The sequence below is a fragment of the Bubalus bubalis genome, chromosome 2 (genome assembly GCF_019923935.1).
Source record: "Bubalus bubalis isolate 160015118507 breed Murrah chromosome 2, NDDB_SH_1, whole genome shotgun sequence".
In the NCBI taxonomy this organism is placed as follows: Eukaryota; Metazoa; Chordata; class Mammalia; order Artiodactyla; family Bovidae; genus Bubalus; species Bubalus bubalis.
In genome coordinates, this window is record NC_059158.1 from 144,474,939 (window position 1) to 144,484,603 (window position 9,665).

At 42.6% G+C, this 9,665-nt stretch overlaps 2 long non-coding RNA genes across 3 annotated transcripts; one reads left to right on the forward strand and one right to left on the reverse strand.

The window, feature by feature from the left end:
• Nucleotides 1–1,017: 1,017 nt before the first annotated feature.
• Nucleotides 1,018–2,338, reverse strand: LOC123332026. Its single transcript, XR_006548863.2, has 2 exons — nt 1,796–2,338; nt 1,018–1,152 (listed from the first exon to the last, which is right to left on the reverse strand). It is a non-coding gene; the product is annotated as an uncharacterized LOC123332026 (long non-coding RNA).
• A 183-nt stretch (nt 2,339–2,521) lies between these two features.
• Nucleotides 2,522–6,853, forward strand: LOC123332025. 2 transcript variants are annotated; one of them, XR_006640670.1, is made up of 3 exons: nt 2,522–3,004; nt 3,401–4,018; nt 4,565–5,640. It is a non-coding gene; the product is annotated as an uncharacterized LOC123332025 (long non-coding RNA). The 2 variants fall into 2 exon arrangements; XR_006640663.1 differs by lacking the exon at nt 4,565–5,640 and adding an exon at nt 5,661–6,853 and having other exon boundaries at nt 2,524–3,004.
• Nucleotides 6,854–9,665: the final 2,812 nt, after the last annotated feature.

Below are 9,665 nucleotides of genomic sequence, written 5' to 3' on the forward strand. Positions count from 1 at the left end.
TCAGTTTTCTTAATGTAAGCTTTATAATTGTTTCTGTGGCATGGATAACTTTTGCATATCTAAACAAAATCAGAGGAGAAGCTGACTTCAATATCCATCACAAATGTGGCTGTACAATGAAACCTAAAAATAATGGAAAGATTTTTAACCATACTATTGGTTCAACCTTTTTCAGCATCCAGTGCTTTCTAAGGAAGCTGAGGATTTCTTCTTTCTGCTCCCTATCATCCTCTAGTGATAACATAGAGACCAAAAGTAAGGCAGTAAAAAGGAAGTGAGAAGAGAGTAGGAAGAATAGAATCTAACTAGACCAAATGCACCAACTAGATTGAAGGGTAGGAATGAAAACACTTCCATTCACAAAGTCTTTGTGTTTTTATTTTTCTGCTGTCAACTACTATCACTGCAACAAAGAATTAGCAAAGAGGATCAGAATATAGTAGCCAAATCTATAATTATTTTTAAAAATACTAGTCATGAAAACAGAAGCTCATATTGGGGAAGACTTGGTAAAGGTCAGCGGGACCCATTGGAAGATGCGTTAATTCTTTCCAGGCACCAGAGCAGAGTTAATTAAATGTCACCCTAAAGGGTCACCCAGAGCTTTACCAGGCTCACACCCAGCTCCACACATCCCAGACATATGACAAACATCCTTTGATTAGTTAAAATAAATCATTTTAATTTTATATAGATTTTTCTACCTCAATAATAAACTCCTTTTGGCATTGTTGTTTGTGTGGATAGTGACCCTCTTCAGAAAGGGAGACCCCAAAGGTCATAGGTCTCCCCAGTGCCTGTCAGAGTCCCAGAGTAACTCACAGTCAAAAGGACATATTTTGAAGAGGCTATGTATTCTGCATAAATCTTGAGTGCTTTTGGTTTCAGCAGTTTTCTGTTTAAAAAAAAAAATCTTGACATCTAAATAGGCAATGGTACATTTTAAGTTTTATCTGAAGTCCTTCTCCTTCATCGTGGATGGATTGCAGATTTCTCAGCCTTTTTTTTTTTTCTTTAGAGAAGCAGTTCTCAATCTGGACTTTATAGATTGGCCTGAGGGATCTGTGAGCATCCACAACTGCGTGTGCACTTAGGTACCTTTTTTTCTTCCCCCGGAGAAGTGGATCCCATAACTTTATCAGATTCTTAGATCTGGGAACAAAACATGGTTAAGGAAGCTGGCTTCCCAATCTCTAATTCTTATCTGCTACCCAGAAGTCCACTTACTGTCATGATCCTTAACCCCTTGGCAGCTTCTTTGGTTCTTATAGATCAGTACAGGTCTTTTCTGGATTCCTGATCACCATTCAGAAAAATATTTATAAATTACAGGCTAAAAGATCTGCAGAATCTTGCAAGCTTCAGAAAGCTACAAATGAAAATGCTTGACTCTTGGGTTCTGTCCCCATTTCTGATTAAGATGTCTGTGTCATACGTTAAAAAAAAAAAGATCTAAAGTTGCAGATTTACATCAACCTAACCACATTCTCTGGTACAAACAAAACTTGTGTTGAAGTCAAATGCTCTTCTCAATGCACTTTTTTTAAACCTTACAGAGAATAAAGCACTGACTGAAGTCCTCCCATTTCTCCATAAAGCCTCTAGGAGCCTCACTATTGCCTAGGAGGACAGCCCAAATGCCCTCTCCTTCCCTGGATGTTGAGGGTGGCAGCCAACCCCCCGAGAAATTCCTTCCTCATCCTGCAGGTGTCAGTAGAGGCTCACACATCTTTCTTCCCTCCCCGCCCCCTCCCTGTCCATTGATAAAGTGGCGGGTGATTTGTGATTGCCTCACCGTGACTGTAGAGAGAAACAGCCATCTTTGCTTGTCTCCATCCTAGATTTGTTTTTCTAATTTCTTTTTACTTGAAGGTTTACCAGCTGCTTTATTACCAGAGTGCTGCTTCCTTGCAGTCTCTTTTCTTCTTCCTCTCCCCCTCTGTTCCCCTCCTTTTTGTTCCTAGAGACAATCAGTGTCTCTGGTCCCAGCTGCCACTGCTGATTTTTCATTACAGTTTAATTTAAAACTGGGATTGGAATGGAAATGTCTTTTTGCCATTTGGGGTTTGGGAGGCCTGTGGTTTTATTGCCAAAGGCACAAATGTTACTTACTACTGTTTTTCCAGAGTTTTCAGGGGAGGGTAAGGGGGAGGCTGGGAGGGAAAGACAGACAGACAGACTGAGCAGAGTGGGAGGGAAACAAGAGAAAATCCCTCTCAGGGGCAACATAATTCTGCATATTACTTTATTTGATGTTTTGAAGAATATGAGTTGGATCAGGAGGCAGGGAAAATAGTGTCCCGTCTCCTTAAACGAATGTTTATGTGGGTCAAATATCTGTCAACATCACACACAGGATTTGGGACTTTACAGAAAGCTTTTTTTTTTTTTAAGAAATAGTAACATCTCCAGCCCTTCAGTTAACCACATCTTTAAATGGGAACACTTGTGAAGAGGGACTAAATTGTATACAACCTCAGAGGGAGCAAACTATTTATATACTCTCGCTTAAGAGGCAACATCAGCCATCTTTCTCCACCAGCTTCTGTTTTCTCTCTCCTGTTACACTCTTGGGCTCAAGTCCTAGGCTTTATTTATGAGTCTCCTTGCAGTCATGAAACCCAGTCCAGCTACACAATTAATGTTTCCCATAGTCTCTTGGCGACTTATGGTTTTGATCAGATTAAAGCCAAACAATCCTCTACAATTATGTTTTTACCTATCATAGTGTAAAATTAAGAAGGCAGAGTCTTCTTGTTTAAGAGTGATCTTGAAGGAGGAAGTGGAGAGAAGCTAGAAACTTTGCATGCCTTCATTTAAATATTTAGCTAGTTTCCCAGATGTTCGTGAGATGAGGGAAGCAGGAATGTCTTATCTGTCATGCTAAAAACAATTACTGTCTCCCCTCCCAGCAAGAATCCTGCTCCACCTGGAGACTCAAGGCTCAGATGTCAAGCTGAAGGCTCCATTATCTCTGCAGATCACGCGGCCTCGTCCTCCCCGGGTGAACCTTTCCTTGTCCTCCCCGGGTGAACCTTTCCACCTCCTCCCCAAGTGGCCCAGGCAGCCCCCCTCTTCCGTGAACCTGTCCTGGGGTAGCCCCCTCTCACTATCAGGGAGCAGCTCCAAGCCTCGCCAGCTGCTTGGGACCCTGCTGCCAGTGTGCTGTGTGTTGTGCACCCTTGGTTAACGGGGACATTATTTTACCCCAAAGCATAAATTTCTTGTGGCTGAACAGCTCAGCTAGGTGCCCTCTCTTCCTGATCTGCTCCCATCCACTCCTCTCCCACCTGTCCTATGGCTGTTATTTCCACTTGGAAGGGAGGAGGGACGTGGCAAGGGGGCCCCAGCCATACACTCCACAGACAAATTTCCAAGACTCTTGCGGTTGTCTTTGCAGCTCATGGAACATTCCAGTGGTTGGAATTTCCTCACAGAAGCCACTCCACTAACAAAAGTGGGGATCTCATTTCTGCTGTTCAGAGTTCAGGACACACAAAGGGAGAAAGAAAACAATAACAATGGAAACCGTGTTTAACCCCAGCAGCTGCCCTGCCTCAACTCCAGCAACGACAACAAAAACAATAAGAACAACAAGAAATCTTCTCCCTAACCCGGGCCCTAATGTGGTTAAGGCTAAGCTAACCATTATAGCCACAGCCACTGGGCCAGAAACCACACACTGCTGAACGAAAATATGTGCAGAGGAAATACCTCTGTGACCACTGAATGAAGTCTGAACAGACAAGGAGCCGATTGACACTTTGTTCTTTTTGCATTCGGGTGCAGTCTTGCTGGATGAAGAAAATTCCACAGTTACCACCTTTGGTTGATCGGCCCTCCCCTCTGAGATGAATTTGGTACCAGGCAGGAGGCTCGCAGAGCTGGTCCCCTCGTGCTGTGAGGAAGCAGACTCTATCTTGCGATGTTTTCCTGCTCTGGGGTACCTACCACACAAGGCCCTCAGCTCCTTGCGAAGCAGACACTGCCGCCAAAGTTTCTTCCCATGTTTACTGAGGTAAATGCAGGGGTAACTATGGATTGCACATTCCTTGTCCTGTTTGACAGGAAAAGTGGGTGTTTGATCTTGTTTTGTGCTCTAGGAATTTCTTCAGAAATCTCTTGGAAAATCTCATAAAGCTAGGTTAGTGACCACATATGGAATCCATTAACTCCTCATTTCTGCTTGTTCTTAGCAAATTTTTGTCTGGTGACAACACATGAACTTAGGGGGTGTTTTTGTTTTGCTTCACACCACGGAACTCTGACTTGCTTTAATTTTGAGGAAAATTGGGGAAAAAAAGCAAGCTGTGGTTGGGGTGAAATAGCTAATTGCAAGTAAAACTGGGTGGGATGTTTGGTTTGTGAGAAAGCAGGACACTCTTCAGATTTCAGGGGGATTCCAGAGTTGCCAGTGTTCTGGGAAGAATGTTCCTTCAATTTCCTGATGAAATTGAATAAGAAATCTGGATTCTCTTGCTCTCTCCATTCATACCTCATGGTATAATGCTGGTTGAATGGATTGCTTGCCCTTACTTTCTAAATTTTTGTTTTCTAAATATAGGAGAAAACAGCAATGTGCCTTTGCAAGACAGCTACATATCTCCAGCTTAAAAGGCGTTACATAATTACATCACACCAGTATTTAGAACTAAAGTTACTGGTGTATGACTGAAAAAAAAACAAAAAAACACCGAAGATTGGAGAATGTTAAAGAAGGAAGACGGGCTGAGAAATTTATTTAGAAGATAATTATCTTTTATTTTTTCTGTTTAAAGTAATTAATAAGCTAAACATAACAATAAGCCCTTTCACCCACAGTCAGCATCAGGGGACTTCAAACATTGCCTTTGAAGTGGGCCCCCAGTTGGGAAGACCCCACTGTTCAGGCTACTTTATAGTGGTAATATACTGCCTGGAAAAAACAGATGCCAAGAAAATGCACAGATTGAATCTCGGAGCATCTGAAAACCTAAAACTTCAGGGGGCCAAGGAAGGTCCTAGTCTTTTGATTTTTTATTTTTTTTTCTTTTAAAAAGGCCCAAAGTATTAAATTGAAACAGGCACTTCATTTCTTTCCTTCATTTCTCCCTTCACCTCAGGAGACCTATGTTAAATTCCACTTAGATCACAGCTAGACGTGGGTTTGATGGTCTCAAGCCACCTTTTAACTGTACGTTCATCCCATAAATAGAAGATGAATAAAGACGTCAAACTTCATCCATATAGTATTCTGACACACGTGGCTCCCTGTCCAAGAGGAGCCAGGATGAAGGTGGATTGCAGTGGCTTCTAGAGAGCAGAGAACTTCAGCATAACGTGGTGAATCTACACATGTAAACAAGAATGTGTGGGCTAGGAGCCCATAGCAGGTGGGGCTGCAGCTGCCAACATTGTCCTAAACGGACATTTGTGGAAGGACAGAGATTGTGCTGATACAGTATGAGTTCGATGTGGGCCACTCTCCCAAAGCTATCGTTGTCAAACTTTGTGCTTAAATGGCTCTTTTCTGGGCAAGCAAACTAAAACCTATGCTCAAAGCAAGGTGTCCTGAGACCAGATTCAGTTCTTTATCGTCTCAGTAAAAAAAAAAAAAAAGAAAGATTGTGATATGGGGATTATACTACTAAGATTTATTCATCTCTCTGTGTCCTAAATAGGCAAGGAACCAAATCTAACAACCGGAAAGCAAGGAATACACGGCCAAATATTGATAATTCCTTCCCTGGAATACTCAGGGCTATTTTTAGTTTCTTAATGTAAAAAGCCAGTGAGATGAAAAGTGAAGTGATCCGTTTCCAGAAGAAAAACCATCGAATCTTCATTAATAATTCCTTGTAGAATGCTCCATGGGCCTTTATCTGACAGGCTGACAAGCTGAACTAAACAACAGAGACTGTAGGAATGTAAAAGACATAATCTTAACACCAAACCTTCTGAAGATGTGGCTGTCATTTTACATTAAAGGCGAGGAGTAAAAAACCTCCATTGAAAGAGAAAGAGCTTGCAGAATGATTACAGTGCCAGAATTTAGTGGGGAAAGAAAAGACAGGCATCAGAGTTAGCAAAGGGAGGTATGAAGGGTACTGAATAACAAGCTTCCTTCCCATGTTTGGTTTGGGAGTTTTGAGAGCAAAAGATGAGGCAGGTAATGATGAGATGCTATTTAACTGCTCCTAGGCCTAGTGGCAAATCTTCTTTATCAATAAAGACTAACAAGGATTGGGCTAACCATTGTATGAAAACTAACACAAATCTAGATTCTTCTTATGTTTCTATAGCAATGTACACTTTCCAGTGTCTCTTCATATGAAAGTCTCACTGGACTGTCATAACACCATGGGGTAGTCAGGATAAACATTGCTGTCCTGTTGTACACCTGAGAAACCCATCATTCAGAAATATTAAGGGACTTGTCCAGGGTTAAGTATTGGGGTTGAGACCAAATCCAGCTTTCCTTGCCTTTATGCCTGTACTCACAGTACATTTTAAAAATAAGAAATAAGTGCACACAGCAAACCTTGGGTGATCTGCACAAATTACCAACTGAACAATAACAGCTACCGTCCATCAGAAGCCCAAGGTCTGCAGGAAAGAACTGAAATCAGTGAGAACAGAATAATGTCAGAGAGCAAGGGGCTATGGGAACATACAGATGTTGTTGCCTTTCTGCACTGAGGGTCTTATTGCCTATGAATCAAGCAAAATCAAAATGAGAAATTGTGTTATTGTGGTATGGTTTCTTTCCCCCAATCATGTTATAATTAGTATTCAGTTCAGTTCAGTCGCTCAGTCGTGTCTGAATCTTTGCAACCCCATGAATCGCAGCACGCCAGACCTCCCTGTCCATCACCAACTCCAGGAGTTCCCTCAGACTCACGTCCATCGAGTCGGTGATGCCATCCAGCCATCTCATCCTCTGTCGTCCCCTTCTCCTCCTGCCCCCAATCCCTCCCAGCATCAGAGTCTTTTCCAATGAGTCAACTCTTCGCATGAGGTGGCCAAAGTACTGGAGTTTCAGCTTTAGCATCATTCCTTCCAAAGACATCCCAGAGCTGATCTCCTTCAGAATGGACTGGTTGGATCTCCTTGCAGTCCAAGGGACTCTCAAGAGTCTTCTCCAACACCACAGTTCAAAAGCATCAATTCTTTGGCACTCAGCCTTCTTCACAGTCCAGCTCTCACATCCATACATGACCACTGGAAAAACCATAGCCTTGACTAGACGGACCTTTGTTGGCAAGGTAATGTCTTTGCTTTTCAATATGCTATCTAGGTTGGTCATAACTTTTCTTCCAAGGAGTAAGCGTCTTTTAATTTCATGGCTGCAGTCACCATCTGCAGTGATTTTGGACCCCCCAAAAATAAAGTCTGACAGTGTATTAAAATATAGTAATTCACTCCTATAAAGTACTTAATTTATGTCAGGCAGTATTCTAAGCTATTTTCATTGATTGGTTAATTTATTCCCTATGAAGGCAGTTTTAATGTTAACCCCATTCTTCAGGTAAGAAACACATGACTTTTTCAGATGGATTTTTTTTTTTTAAGATTTTTTTTTTTCTTTTGGATATGGATTATTTTTTAAAGTCTTTATTGAATTTGTTACAATATTGCTTCTGTTTTATATTTTGGTTTTTTGGCCTCAAGGCATCTTAGCTCCCCAACCAAGGATTGAACCCATATTCCCTGCATTGGAAAGCAAAGTCTCAGCCATTGGGGCCTGTAGGGAAATCCCCAGAATTCATCCCTGGCAGCAATTCTGCAATTGGATAAGATGCATTTCAAAAGTCTGTTAGAGCCAGACTTTAAAAAATAAAAAAATAAAAAATAAAAGTACATTCAATTTAATATCTTAAGTAAAAAAAAAAAAAAAAAAAGAACCCACATTCCTCAACCTACAGGAGAGTGTGCGCGTAGGTATCCACGGGGCTGGTTGTGGGGAGGTGTCTTTCTCTCTCTCCACATTCTCTCTCTCACTTTATCAATATTTCCTGAGCACACCCTGTCCTGTGCCCCCTTTTGTTAACCACTTTCCAGTGCTCCCGGAGCAAAGGTTGGCTTGCAGCTTTCTCCCCTTCCTGCTGCCTGTCAGGAGAGGAAATCACAACTTTCAGAGGGCCTTGCCCCAGGGAGACTGGATTGCACCAAAGGGTCAAGGGTAAGAATGCAGGGGAACAGTGAGAAACCCCTGAGAGCGTCCAGCCGGCGCTCAGCAGGAAGGCCTCCTTCCCATGCGTTTCTCCTGTTTTCTGTCTGGTTCCTGCAGGAAAGAAAACCACGGTGGATTTCACTGTGATGGTGCTCACACACAGCCGTCCACACTGCTGGAGAAATATTGAGGGCTTCAGAAGAGGTGTGACCCTAGACTGTGGGCTTGCCAATCTCCTGGTACAAATAAGCTGGGAAATTTAACTGAAATTATGTAGTATTGGTTAAGGAATGGGCTTCCCCGGTGGTTCAGCAGTTGAGAATCTGCCTGCATTGCAGGGGTCACAGGAGATGCAGGTTTGATCCCTAGGTTGGGAAGATCCCCTTGAGGTGGGCACAGCAACCCACTCCAGTATTCTTGCCTGAAGAATCCCATGGACAGGGAAACCTGGCAGGCTACAGTCCATAGAGCCTCAAAGAATTGGACATGAGTGAAGTGGCTTAGCATTCACAGCACGTGGCCAGTTGAACGTGTAATTCATCACCAAGTCCTATTGCTATAATAACCTAGATGGCTAATCACCCTGTGTGCTGGTAACAACGGTGCATGGTGAAAAGGCTTCATGGCAAGAGCACGTGGTGAAACCTTCTGTGAATTCATGAAAAGGATTTTCCCTTCCTTGCATCTGATTCCAGACCAGGCTACTGACACAGTTAAGGATGGGGTGCGAGTCTGCCATGAACACCTGGCCCAGATGAGAACACATCTTCCCCATAAAGGTCAGTGTGTCCTGACGTGATCTCCTCTGAGCCCATGCTGCTCAGGGTTAAAGCCTCCCTAGTTAGGAAAGACGACCAGATACAAGCAACGAAATGACACACCAAGAGGTCACGGGTTCAAGGTTTAGGCATCAATTGTTTGGCTAGTGATGTTTCTAATTCCCATTAACTTTCATTAAGAATTATGTGTGTGGAGCAGGAGGAGAAGGCACGCTTAATACCTGAGTCCTTCTCTCTGATGAGCAATAAATGCTGCTATTTATTAATGAAGCTGCGTGTTCCTAAGGCAGGGAATGGTATAAAGATCATAGAATTTTAAACCTAGAATGGGAGTTAGAGATCATTTAGTCTAACTCTTTCATTTTAAAGAAGAGGAAACAGGTCCTGCGAGGCTCATCACTTGCTTGAGGAAGGCCACTTAGTGAGAGAGTCAGGGCTACACACACTGTTTCTTACTCCCATCCCCACCTCTGCCACGCTAACAAATTAACAAGTATTAAATCGCTCCTAACACCTCAGGAACCAGAGGGTAATGTTAAATCTGTATGGCTTCCAGTGTGTGTGGAATTGAAGGCATATTTAGTGGCCAGAGGCTATGGGCAAGATATCTTTTTAAAATGCAAATTGCTATCCACTAAATAAAATGAGTGTAAGTTTGAGGAAGTTAGTTCAGCTGGAGCTAATAGGCAACAGTGTTAATTAGTCCAAGGGCATGGGTCCAATTTCCATAAGGG